The sequence below is a fragment of the Hibiscus syriacus genome, unplaced genomic scaffold, assembly GCF_006381635.1.
Source record: "Hibiscus syriacus cultivar Baekdansim isolate YM2019G1 unplaced genomic scaffold, ASM638163v2 tig00005712_pilon, whole genome shotgun sequence".
Lineage (NCBI taxonomy): Eukaryota > Viridiplantae > Streptophyta > Magnoliopsida > Malvales > Malvaceae > Hibiscus > Hibiscus syriacus.
In genome coordinates, this window is record NW_024062065.1 from 16933 (window position 1) to 31521 (window position 14589).

A 14589-nucleotide genomic window follows, 5' to 3' on the forward strand; every position below is an offset into this window, starting at 1 on the left:
ATGATAAAAATATTTTATCTAAAATTAAGAATAAAATTTAAAATTAACTATTTTTAATATATTATGTTACTAATGTAATGAAAATTAACAGTTTAATAATTAAAATATAGCAAACTAATAATGCATGTAACCACAATTTTTTTAACAAAAAAAATAGTCATAAAAAAAGAAATCAAATGTGTTAGTAGTCTTATATTTTGGAAAAGTTAAATTAGTACCAAATGAATTTGATGAAAAAAAGGAACCACTGTTTTCTCTCTGTACTCTCCTACTTTTTTTTTCATTCTGACATACTAACTGCTGGCAAAGATTCCATCTTTCTCTTCCTTTCTTTCTCTTACCCTAAAATTTTCCTGAGAAACAATCACAGTTATCCCGTTAGTTCGTTTACTTCATGTAAAGCAGTTACTATACTTTGCTGGGTTTTTCCCCTTTTTCTCTCCCCCCCTTTTTCTGGTTTTTGGGGAGATATGGGATGTTCTAGTTCGAAGTTGGATGATCTTCCGGCAGTTGCTCTTTGTCGGGAAAGGTGTAGTTTTTTAGACGAAGCGATTAAGCAACGTTTTGCTTTAGCTGAAGCTCACGTTGCTTATACGGCTTCTTTGAAGTTATTTGGGCAGTCTTTGAACAATTTCGTCGACCATGATTTCGGAACTTCTTTGGCGGCGATGCCTCCTCCTCCGTCTCCTAATAAGCTTAAAAGCAAATCGGTGGATCCGGTTCAAGTCGGGTCGGGTCAACCCAAGAAAGATGCTGTTTCTCATCGCCATTCCCATTCGAATTCCGGGTCTCATCTTCACTTCCTTTCTGATTCGGATGAAGATGACTCTGGCGGGTCTTTGCACCATTCGGATCATTCTTCTCCTTTGCACAACGATGGTGGAGGTCATATTGAGTATTTGCAACAAAATTATCCCAATTATGGTGCTTTTGAAACTGGGTCGTCTTTCCCTGGTGGGTTTATGCATATGAATTTCATGAAGAAGCAGCCAACGCCGTCTATCGTTTATGAACAAAGGCCTGGGAATCCAGAGAGAGTTTATATGGGTGAATCTTCATCTTCTTATCCTAACCCTTACTTAGTAACAATAATAACAACAATCCTAGTTCTGGTTCATATCCTTATACGGGTTACCAAAATCCCAGTGGTTTTAGTAATTATGGTTTCAGTAACTATTCTTCTTATTCGGGGCCTGGTTATGAGTCTTCACTGCAACCGTCGTCGACAGCGAAACCACCGCCTCCTCCACCTTCACCTCCGAGAGCTTCAGCTTGGGATTTCTTGAACCCTTTTGGGAGTTATGAAACTACTACCGTCCGTACACGCCTAGTGGGATTTGAGGGACGTAAGGGAAGCTGAAGGGATCCCTGAGTTGGAAGATGAGAATTATCAACATGAAGTAGTCAAAGAAGTGCACGGAGACCAGAAAGTTGTTGATAGAGAAGAAGGGTATTCCAAGTCCCCAGTTGAAGATGAAGCAGGTAAAGTTGTTGGTAGTGAAGCAGAGGCTTCGCTTTACCAGACCAGGCCGAGTGTTGGGGTGGAAAATGATAGGGTGGAATATGAGGTTCATGTGGTGAATAAGAAAGTTGTAAGTGACGAGAGCGCTGAGGACCGTGGTAAGGGGTCAAATGGCCCTCCAAGCAATGTTTTTGAGGTGGCTAAAGAGATACAGGCTCAGTTTGTTAAAGCTTCTGAGTCAGGAAGTGAAATCGCCGAGTTGCTCGAGGTCGGAACACTTCCTTATCAGCGTAAACATGGTAATGATTCCCGTTACATTTACAGGATTGTTGTGTTATTGCTTTTATCCGTAATATACATCATGTGTACATTTGTGGATTGGAAAGTTTTGATTTTTGCTATAAATATGAATTTTTGATTTGCAGCATGATTAGATTGAGTTTTCTCTTATAGTAATACTATTAATTATTAACTGTGGGTTTTTGGAATTTTCATGCAACAGTTTCCAAGATGTTGCATGTAGTTACTCCTTCAGTATCATTAGCATCATCTCAGCTGTCTACTTCTAAGACCGATGAGTCTTCATCTTCGGCTAACAATACTGATCCTGCTTTTCTAGAACTAAATGAAGAATTAGCCAGGAACCAGAGAAAACTTTCCTCTACCTTGCAAAAGTTGTATCTTTGGGAAAAAAAACTCTACAATGAAGTAAAGGTATACTGTGGCTTGATGTTGAATTACATGTTGTTGAACCTGGTATCTGTTTCTTCCTTTTCCCAGCTTTTTACCCATCTACTCTTTTCAATATCAGATTCATGGTTTTCTCATAATGCTGTATGAACTACCTGATTCATGGATATTATTGTTGGTTTTACATTTGATTACTTTTCATTTCAGTTTGATCATCTATAGATTATATACCCGTGGGTGTTTTAGTTTTTTTTGATTTATATTCTGAAAGTTACTTCTCTGAGATATTCACTTTGCAAGGATTTGTGCTTTTGATGAATAACGTCCTGTGGTTTATGTTTCAACTTATGTCGTTTCTGCACCTGTTTTAGGAATACTTTATGGTCACTGTGACCTGGTTATTCCCTAGATGAAGAGCAGTTTTATGCCTCTTCTTTTAGTAGTATCATAACCTTTCTTATTCTCCTTAACGAGAAGTTTTTGATACAATGCAGGCTGAGGAGAAGATGCGGGTGGCTCATGATAGGAAATGCTGTAAGTTGAAGTGGCTAGATGAAAGGGGTGCTGAAGCAAACAAAATTGATTCAACCCGACAGACGATCAGGAGCCTATCCACAAAGATAAGAATAGCAATTCAAGTTGTTGACAAGATATCTGTGACAATTAATAAGATCAGGGATGAGGAGTTATGGCCACTGCTCAATGATCTGATTGAAGGGTATTATTTCTTGTTCAACTCTTTTATTTTTTCCATCCCATTCTGTATTCCCTATGTACATTGCTCTTCACTCTGGATAGAATTTGTGAGGAGCTACTAATTGGTGGTTTGGCCTAAAATGTGTAGTTACCATGTTGGAAGATTATTATTTGAGTTTCCAGTATAGTGCTCGATATTATATCAATTGAACTCTAGATAGAATTTGTGAAGAGCCTGTGCCTTATTATGCTCTATTAAAGATTCAATATAGTACTGAGTGATGCACCTTCCATCACTGTGTATCATATAGATAGGTATGCAAAACTTTAGTGCGATTTACATGTTCAAATGCACTTTTATGCGACCGTATTTGTGTTTACAGATGTGAACTGGAAAACTTAATGATCATATTCGTCTTCTACCAATTAGTTGCTGTTAAAGGACATTTTTTTCCGGTTATGAGACTGGAGAAGATAAGCAAGGTTCTGTAGATATTGCTTTTGCTAATTTGACTCCCTTTTTCGTCGTTTTTCATTGTTATCATTACCTTGGCTGTACTGAATGTTCAATTTTTCATCACTCCACAAATCAATATCTACTTACCATTTACAATTACCTTTTTTGTGCCTTTACATTGTTTTCTTGTAATTTCTTTTCCAGCTTAAACAGAATGTGGAGATGCATGCTTGAATGCCACCGTAGCCAGTGTCAGGTGATTAGAGAAGCCAAGAGTTTAGGTTCTATTGGGTCTGGAAAAAAGCTCAGTGATGATCATCTTAAGGCCACTTTGCAACTCAAGCATGAGCTTAATAGTTGGACCGTAAGATTCGCTAGTTGGATCGGTGCTCAGAAGGGTTATGTCCGGGCTTTGAATAATTGGCTTCTCAAATGTCTTTACTATGAACCTGAAGTGACTGATGATGGAGTAGCTCCCTTCTCGCCTAGCAGGGTAGGTGCACCCCCCATATTTGTGATATGTAATCAGTGGTCGCAATCAATGGATAGAATATCTGAAAGGGAGGTGGTCGACTCCATGCGGATTTTTGCCATGAGTATGTTCCAGCTTTGGGAACAAGATAAGTCGGAAATGCATCGGAGAATGATGGCCAATAAGGATTTGGATAGAAAGGCTAGGAGCTTGGATAGAGAGGATCAAAAGTTGCAGAAAGAGATCCAAGCATTGGATAAAAAAATTGTTATGGTCTCTGGAGATGGTAATGGTAATGGTCTCTCAGTAGCTGGAAATGTTGTGTATCAGAGTGACACTAGCAACATTAGTTTGCAGGGTAGCTTGCAACGCATTTTCGAGGCAATGGAAAGGTTCAGTTCCGAGTCCTCCAAAGCCTACCAGGGACTTTTGGAACGTGTTGAAGAAAGGAATGCGCACGAGCTCGAGAGAGTTTCATAGGACTGTTCGAAAATGAATTTGCGGCTACAACTGCCAGTCCTGTAACGCAAAACTTGGCTGGCGTGGTCTTGCAGATTGCAAAGCCTTTTGACTGAGAACTGTTGGGGATGGCCAAGATCCCGAGACGTTGATTTTACATTTGCTCGTACAGGTGGGGAGAAAGTGAGAACCCATCGGCGGTAACTCACTCGAAAAACTGCAACTCATAGTATTCGGCATCGTGCACCACCTCTTTCATTGAAGGAAATGGGGTATGCTTCTGCAAACAAAAGCAACCAATGTAGCCAAAGCATCAGAGTAATTTAATCCTCCCATCAGTTTTGCAAGGTTACAAGCTTCAGATTTAGGTCTTTGTGAGCATTTCAAAGATGCTGCAAGTCACCTGAATACTCACACTTCATATGTTTGTACTAAAATGCAATTTTCCCTTTTCCATCTTTAATAAGGTTCCTAACTTTTGTATATATAACTGCAGATTGAAGGCAACATCAACCAAGTTATGGTGTTATATGAAGAACCAAATAAAATTTTGCAGTGAACATTCAAAATGAACATCAATTTATCATTCATTCAATGAAAATCTGGGGATTGAATTATATGGTCAGGTCCATCTGATGAGACCACCATGTCTTGTTTTTACAATAATTGTCCCCAACCTGACAGAGAACAGCATCTGTGAGTACAGATTCTATGATTTGACATTTTGACAGCTGAAATATGCCTCAACCACTGTTACTGCATGATTACTGCAAACAAGATTCCAAACCCAGAAAGAAAATGAAATAACTTATGAATCCAACCCTCCCTAACTTCAAATTCCAATCAAATCATTATTTTTCGCTTACAACTGTTTAGTGGTGGATATGAATGCCAGACAGAATCTTTATGTTCATAAAGGAACTAACCATCATTTTCATAAATCTGGCAGAAGAATTATCTACTTGGTCACTTATTTTATTTTGGCCACTTAATAATTTTTTTTCAAAATTATACTTAACGTTAAATTCTGATTCTGGTTTGGTCACTTGCTATTAAAAGACTTATTGATGGAGTTGATGCAATATTTTTAAAATTATTTTTCAATGCTGATGTGATATTATATTATGGTGACATGTCAGCGTTATAGTTAATCTTTTAAGTGATTAAAACAAAACCAAAATGTAACGATGAATATGATTTTAAAAAAAATAATAGTTGAGTGACCAAAATAGAAACTGAGTAATATATGGATGATCAAATAAGTAGTTCACCCAAAAATCATCAGTCTCAACCTTAAGGAAAATGAATCAGCCATCCAACTCCATTAACACCTCTTTTATTTATATATTTTCCTAAATGTCAATAGTAAAGCCATCGATTATACTTTATTATTATTGTATTCTCAAAACATTTTATGTTATAGTAAAATACTAAATCTGGACCCAGCATGTTTGAACACTTTAAGGTTTGGTCCCTGTCTTGAGATATGTATAAAACACTACTATAACTTTGACACCTTAATTAGTATTATTTATTCTGTAAAAAGCCCTTGACTTTTGCAATTTTGGTTTTGTAATTTATTTATTTTTCTTACAAATAAGCTGTCCTTTGTTGCCTAATCTTATTTTTTGGATAAATTACACGTTTACTCACTGAACTTTACCCTCTCTCCTATTTCACTCACCGTACTTTCAATTTTTTAATTTGTTCGCCGAACTTTAGACATTGAACTTTTTTTGGTCACTCGACCGTTAAATTTATAAATGCATTATGACGTTGCTATATTAATTGAAAAAAATTAAAAGTATAGTGAGTAAAATAGGAGAGAGAGTAAAGTTCAATGAGTAAACGTGTAATTTATCTTTTTAGTTATAAGTCATATGTTGCATGTTTTATTATTAAAATAAGCCACACGAGCACCCCATTACTTAGTAAATGTTAGTGACCAAAAAGTTTAATTTCTAAAGTTTAGTGAGAAAATTAAAAAAATTAAAAGTACAATGAATGAAATAGAAAAGAGAGTAAAGTTCAATGAATAAAAATGTAATCTACCTTTTTTTTTTTGGTTAAAGAAATCGTCATACTCGCCATTCCATGCTCTGGCTAGCAGTGGCATATCATCATTTGGTGGCAAGCAAACTAATTAGGAGAATATATACTCTCAATAAAAGTTTTTATCACCAATTGCGGATCCACTCACGAGTGATGGTGAGCACGTGCCTACCTTAAAAATTATTTTTTTGAGTTTTTATTTATATTGTTAATTATGTTAATTTTGAAATTTTATTCGTATCCATCCGTATAATTTTTGTTGTTGTTGTTAATATATGTGTGTACATCCTAAAAAATATTTATGGATGTGTTACTGATTTTTATATGCTTATTTTTTTTAAGATTCTCATTTATTAAAATATTGATGGGTCAAGTTTAGCTGTAAAAAAAGGACTAATTTGTTGGTAATGAACCTCAACATATGATTACTTGTTGGAGTTTCTTTTTGGTTCAATGAACTCTTCCAGCATTTTTGCTTTAACTTTTGTTTTTCTTATTAGAATTATTGAAGAAAATTGCTAACAAAAGAGATATATTGATAAGATGGAATTTTTGGATACATTCACTTCACATGATTTATCATTTGCCAACACTCTTTTCATGCATTTAATTTTAACTTTTTCACTGTGATTTTCATTTATGTATGAAAAAACATATTTAATCATTTGTAAAATTATAAAATATTATGTGATATTTTTAATATATATATATATATATATATATAATGTAAATATAATTGTTTAAACTCGAATCTTTTAAAAATAATAATATTTATTTTTACTACTGAGGTCGCTTAATAAATTTGAAATTTTAAAAAGATAACATTGTTCTTATATTTAATTTAAAAAAAATATTTTTACTTCTCTTACTCTTATTTATTAATCAGTAAACGTTTGTCAATTGGGAGTTAAATCTCATCGTTAATAAGACCATGTAAGATGTGATCGATCGATCAATGAATAAACATGTAAGAAAAGTAGTCGGAACATAAAGAGCTAAAGTAGTTTAGATTTGGTAATTTTATCAGGTGATAAGACAAATATCCACCACCAAAGAAGGATTGGCATGTGTGAATGATGAATGTTTAAGTGGAAAAGTAAAGAGTAATTTTCCCGGAAAAATGATTCCTACTATAAGTATGAGCCTTAAAGTTGGATATGATCAACCACTTTAGTTTATTACATCAACAAGTGTTATGTATGGCTCATAAAAAGTCTCGTTGTGGGGTTACGAATTATGTGGGTTGGGGGTGTGGGGGCGCAGCCCCCGCGGTACGGTACAGGGTTGATTTTGTAATTATGTACCAGGGTTTTCTATTATAAATAGAGATGTAACCTAGACCTAAAAGATCATTGAATAAAACTTCTAGCGCCGCCTAGGCACCGAGGACGTAAGCACATTGCCGAACCTCGTAAAATTCTCGTGTTCTTTCGTTTTCTTTACCCGTTTTCGTCAACAATTGGTATCAGATGTCAGGAGCAAAATTCGAAGTCGCGAAATTCGATGGTCAGGGTAACTTCGGATTATGGCAAACGAGGGTGAAGGATCTATTGGCGCAGCAAGGGATCTTGAAGGCTTTGCGACCTACAAAGCCGGCGTCGATAGATGAGGAAGATTGGGAAGAATTGCAGCAGCGAGCGGCAGGAACCATACGATTATGCTTGGCGGACGAGGTCATGTATCACGTCATGCATCTATCGTCTCCAGACGAAATTTGGAGGAAGTTGGAAAGTCAGTTTATGTCCAAATCCTTAACGACAAAACTGTATCTGAAGCAGCGGCTGTATGGGCTGAAGATGCAGGACGATCACGATTTGGCGCAACACGTGAATGTCTTCAATCAAATCGTTTCTGATCTGGCTCGGCTTGATGTGAAAATTGAGGATGAAGACAGAGCGATGATTCTGTTGTGTTCGTTGCCTTCCTCTTACGAACACATGGTGACTACTCTTACATATGGGAAAGAGACTATCAACGTTGAGGAGATTACTGCAGCCTTGTTGGCTCACAACCAGCGGAAGCAGAATGCAGGGGAAAGCTCTCAAGCCGATAGCTTATATGTCAAGGGTAATCGAGATCGTGGACGGAAGCCAGAGAAGGCAGGGTCCGGGAAGCGGAATTCCAGATCCAAATCCAGGATAAGAAGACGATTCACTGTTACAAGTGCAAGGAGGCGGGACATATGAAGCGAGACTGTCCGAAGTTGAAAAAGCAGACTGATGAGAAGCGTGATGGCTCATCCAAGTCTGTGAACGTGGTCGAGGATGATACTTCTGATTGCAGTGAGGGTGATATGCTTTCTATTTCAACGACACAATTGACGGATGCTTGGATTCTTGATTCTGGATGTTCTTATCACATCACGCCAAATAGGGAATGGTTTTCGACATACAAGCCGGTTAATTCTGGTTCGGTTTATTTGGGTGATGATCGATGTTGCAATATTGTTGGTATTGGTGATGTCAGAATTAAGATGCACGATGGCTCCGTTCGGACGTTGAGTGGTGTTCGACATATCCCAGACTTGAAGAAGAATTTGATTTCCTTGGGCACTTTGCACAAGAATGGTTTTATCCCTAAGGCTGACGAGGATAGGGAAACCATTCGGATTGTTAAAGGAGCATTGACTGTGATGAAAGGCAAGATGACTGCAGGGAATATCTACAGATTGTTAGGGAGTACCGTTGCAGGTGGAGTTCACTCTGTTGAGTCCTGTGATGATACGACAAAATTGTGGCATATGCGCCTTGCTCATCTTAGTGAACGTGGTATGGCAGAATTACACAAGAGAAACTTGTTGCATGGTGTCAAAAGTTGTAAGCTCGATTTTGCAAGTATTGTGTTCTTGGTAAACAGACTAAAGTCCGTTTCAAGACTGCGAAGCACACAACTCAAGGGATTCTTGATTATGTGCATTCTGATGTATGGGGGCCTTCCACGACATCGTCTTTGGGTGGATCTAGGTACTATGTTACTTTTATTGATGATTTTTCACGGAAAGTTTGGGTGTATTTTTTGAAACAGAAATCTGAAGTTTTTGAGAAGTTCAAGCTGTGGAAAGCTGAGGTAGAAAACCAAACAGGACGAAAAATCAAGTGTTTGCGGTCTGACAATGGTACGAAGTACACAGATTCACAGTTCCTACAATTCTGTAAGGAGCATGGGATTCAGAGGCATTTTACAGTGCGCAAGACACCACAACAGAATGGTGTTGCGGAACGAATGAACAGGTCGTTGAATGAAAGAGCCAGATGTTTGCGGTTGAATGCGGGGCTTCCCAAACACTTCTGGGCTGAGGCTGTTAACATGGCGTGTTACCTTATCAACAGATCGCCAAGGGCATCGCTGGCTGGGAAAGTTGCAGAAGAGGTATGGACTGGTCATGATGTTAGTTTTGATTGCAGTGAGGGTGATATGCTTTCTATTTCAACGACACAATTGACGGATGCTTGGATTCTTGATTCTGGATGTTCTTATCACATCACGCCAAATAGGGAATGGTTTTCGACATACAAGCCGGTTAATTCTGGTTCGGTTTATTTGGGTGATGATCACAGGACTCAACAGAGTGAACTCCACCTGCAACGGTACTCCCTAACAATCTGTAGATATTCCCTGCAGTCATCTTGCCTTTCATCACAGTCAATGCTCCTTTAACAATCCGAATGGTTTCCCTATCCTCGTCAGCCTTAGGGATAAAACCATTCTTGTGCAAAGTGCCCAAGGAAATCAAATTCTTCTTCAAGTCTGGGATATGTCGAACACCACTCAACGTCCGAACGGAGCCATCGTGCATCTTAATTCTGACATCACCAATACCAACAATATTGCAACATCGATCATCACCCAAATAAACCGAACCAGAATTAACCGGCCTGTATGTCGAAAACCATTCCCTATTTGGCGTGATGTGATAAGAACATCCAGAATCAAGAATCCAAGCATCCGTCAATTGTGTCGTTGAAATAGAAAGCATATCACCCTCACTGCAATCAGAAGTATCATCCTCGACCACGTTCACAGACTTTTTATGAGCCATACATAACAAATCTCCACCTTGGCGAATATCCTGCCCCTTGGAAACTTCAATGTGGGTTGGGTTACCTTGCTTCTTTAACAACTCGAAACATTCAACAAGTCCAAGCAATGCTTGAACTTGTCTGTCGTAACTGGCTTGGTGAACATATCAGCGGCATTCTCATCAGTATGTACCTTCTGAAACAAAACCTCTCCAGATGCAACCAACTCTCTGATCTTGTGGAACCTTACATCAATATGTTTAGTTCTAGCACGATACACCTGATTCTTAGCCAAGTGAATAGCACTTTGATTATCACAAAGCAACTGAACTCCACCTTGTTGAACACCCAACTCCTTCACTAAACCAGTAAGCCATAAAGCTTCTTTTGCAGCTTCAGCCGCTGCCATGTATTCAGCTTCAGTTGTAGATAGTACCACGACAGATTGAACAGTAGACTTCCAGCAAATAGGCCCTCCACCAAGAGTAAACACATACCCTGTCGTAGATCTTCTATTATCCAAGTCACCTGCATAATCTGAATCCACATATCCTACAACCAAAGGATTATCCCGCTGACTCCCAAAAACAATTCCATGTCCCACAGTACCCTTTAAGTACCGAAAGATCCACTTGACTGCATCCCAATGTTGCTTACCAGGTTTAGACATGTACTTACAAACTTGACTAACAGCATGAGCTAAATCAGGACGAGTACATACCATCGCATACATCAAGCAGCCAACAGCATTAGAATACGGAACCTTTGCCATATTTTCAGCTTCCTTATCTGTCTTAGGGCACTGTTCTGATGAGAGCTTAAAGTGATTCGCCAATGGAGTGCTAACTGGTTTCGCGCTGCTCATTGCAAACCTTTCTAGCATTTTCTCAACATAACCCCGTTGAGATAGCCGCAGTTTCCTTGAGTCTCTGTCCCTGCAAATTTCCATTTCAAGAATTTTCTTTGCAGCACCTAAATCTTTCATATCAAATTCCTGACTCAATAAAGTTTTCAAACCGATAACATCATCCATGTTCTTCGCAGCAATCAACATATCATCAACATACAGTAATAGAAAAATAAAAGAACCATCATCAAGGCTCTTAACATAGACACAACAATCATACTCACATCGGTTGTAGCCAATCTTGATCATATAGGAGTCAAACCGTTTATACCACTGTCTCGGAGACTGTTTCAACCCGTACAAAGATTTCTTCAATCTGCAAACTAAATGCTCGTTTCCAGGTTGAGTGAAACCTTCAGGTTGCCGCATGTAGATCTGCTCCTCTAAATCACCATGCAAAAAAGCAGTTTTAACATCCATCTGCTCTAAATGCAAATCCCAACTAGCCACCAATGCAAGTACTGCTCGGATTGAAGTGTGCCTGACCACAGGAGAAAAGATTTCATCATAATCAACTCCTTTCTGCTGTGAAAAACCCTTCGCTACCAAACGAGCCTTGAACTTCTCCCCCTCTTTTTCTGTTACTACTGGTTTCTTCTTATACACCCATTTGCAACCAATCGGCTTCTTACCCTCAGGAGGGGAACTAACTCCCATGTGCGATTGTGATTCAAAGACTCCATCTCCTCAACCATGGCTGCCATCCACTTGTCGTTTTCCTGACTAGTAACGGCATCATGAAAAGTAAATGGATCATCACTGCTAACAGTAACTGCAAAAGATACCAAGTCTTCAAAACCCAATCTGTTCGGAGGCTTTATATTCGTCCGTCTCACCCTGTCTCTGGCAGACTATAATCCTGCAAATCATCCGTAGTGGAACCACCAGAAGTCGGTTGAGAAGTTTCTGGTTTCTCAACTGGAAACTGCTCGAAATCTACCACTGTCGTGTCTTGTTTCTGCTGCAACATAGACTGTTCATCAAAAACGACATCTCTACTAATCACAACTTTCTTCGCAACTGGATCCCAGAACTTGAATCCTTTGACACCTTTCTTGTAACCCAGAAAAATGCACTCCTTCGATTTTGCATCAAGTTTGGATCTCTCATCAGCAGGTACATGCACATAAGCAGGACAACCAAAATCCGTAAGTTATCAAACTAACATCATGACCAGTCCATACCTCTTCTGCAACTTTCCCAGCCAGCGATGCCCTTGGCGATCTGTTGATAAGGTAACACGCCATGTTAACAGCCTCAGCCCAGAAGTGTTTGGAAGCCCCGCATTCAACCGCAAACATCTGGCTCTTTCATTCAACGACCTGTTCATTCGTTCCGCAACACCATTCTGTTGTGGTGTCTTGCGCACTGTAAAATGCCTCTGAATCCCATGCTCCTTACAGAATTGTAGGAACTGTGAATCTGTGTACTCCGTACCATTGTCAGACCGCAAACACTTGATTTTTCGTCCTGTTTGGTTTTCTACCTCAGCTTTCCACAGCTTGAACTTCTCAAAAACTTCAGATTTCTGTTTCAAAAAATACACCCAAACTTTCCGTGAAAAATCATCAATAAAAGTAACATAGTACCTAGATCCACCCAAAGACGATGTCGTGGAAGGCCCCCATACATCAGAATGCACATAATCAAGAATCCCTTGAGTTGTGTGCTTCGCAGTCTTGAAACGGACTTTAGTCTGTTTACCAAGAACACAATACTTGCAAAAATCGAGCTTACAGCTTTTGACACCATGCAACAAGTTTCTCTTGTGTAATTCTGCCATACCACGTTCACTAAGATGAGCAAGGCGCATATGCCACAATTTTGTCGTATCATCACAGGACTCAACAGAGTGAACTCCACCTGCAACGGTACTCCCTAACAATCTGTAGATATTTCCCTGCAGTCATCTTGCCTTTCATCACAGTCAATGCTCCTTTAACAATCCGAATGGTTTCCCTATCCTCGTCAGCCTTAGGGATAAAACCATTCTTGTGCAAAGTGCCCAAGGAAATCAAATTCTTCTTCAAGTCTGGGATATGTCGAACACCACTCAACGTCCGAACGGAGCCATCGTGCATCTTAATTCTGACATCACCAATACCAACAATTGGTATCAGATGTCAGGAGCAAAATTTGAAATCGCGAAATTCGATGGTCAGGGTAACTTCGGATTATGGCAAACGAGGGTGAAGGATCTATTGGCGCAGCAAGGGATCTTGAAGGCTTTGCGACCTACAAAGCCGGCGTCGATAGATGAGGAAGATTGGGAAGAATTGCAGCAGCGAGCGGCAGGAACCATACGATTATGCTTGGCGGACGAGGTCATGTATCACGTCATGCATCTATCGTCTCCAGACGAAATTTGGAGGAAGTTGGAAAGTCAGTTTATGTCCAAATCCTTAACGACAAAACTGTATCTGAAGCAGCGGCTGTATGGGCTGAAGATGCAGGACGATCACGATTTGGCGCAACACGTGAATGTCTTCAATCAAATCGTTTCTGATCTGGCTCGGCTTGATGTGAAAATTGAGGATGAAGACAGAGCGATGATTCTGTTGTGTTCGTTGCCTTCCTCTTACGAACACATGGTGACTACTCTTACATATGGGAAAGAGACTATCAACGTTGAGGAGATTACTGCAGCCTTGTTGGCTCACAACCAGCGGAAGCAGAATGCAGGGGAAAGCTCTCAAGCCGATAGCTTATATGTCAAGGGTAATCGAGATCGTGGACGGAAGCCAGAGAAGGCAGGGTCCGGGAAGCGGAATTCCAGATCCAAATCCAGGGATAAGAAGACGATTCACTGTTACAAGTGCAAGGAGGCGGGACATATGAAGCGAGACTGTCCGAAGTTGAAAAAGCAGACTGATGAGAAGCGTGATGGCTCATCCAAGTCTGTGAACGTGGTCGAGGATGATACTTCTGATTGCAGTGAGGGTGATATGCTTTCTATTTCAACGACACAATTGACGGATGCTTGGATTCTTGATTCTGGATGTTCTTATCACATCACGCCAAATAGGGAATGGTTTTCGACATACAAGCCGGTTAATTCTGGTTCGGTTTATTTGGGTGATGATCGATGTTGCAATATTGTTGGTATTGGTGATGTCAGAATTAAGATGCACGATGGCTCCGTTCGGACGTTGAGTGGTGTTCGACATATCCCAGACTTGAAGAAGAATTTGATTTCCTTGGGCACTTTGCACAAGAATGGTTTTATCCCTAAGGCTGACGAGGATAGGGAAACCATTCGGATTGTTAAAGGAGCATTGACTGTGATGAAAGGCAAGATGACTGCAGGGAATATCTACAGATTGTTAGGAGTACCGTTGCAGGTGGAGTTCACTCTGTTGAGTCCTGTGATGATAC

At 39.4% G+C, this 14589-nt stretch overlaps 1 pseudogene; it reads left to right on the top strand.

Moving 5' to 3' along the window:
- Window positions 1-266: 266 nt before the first annotated feature.
- Window positions 267-4699, top strand: LOC120199901 (annotated as a pseudogene).
- The last annotated feature ends 9890 nt before the right edge of the window (window positions 4700-14589 follow it).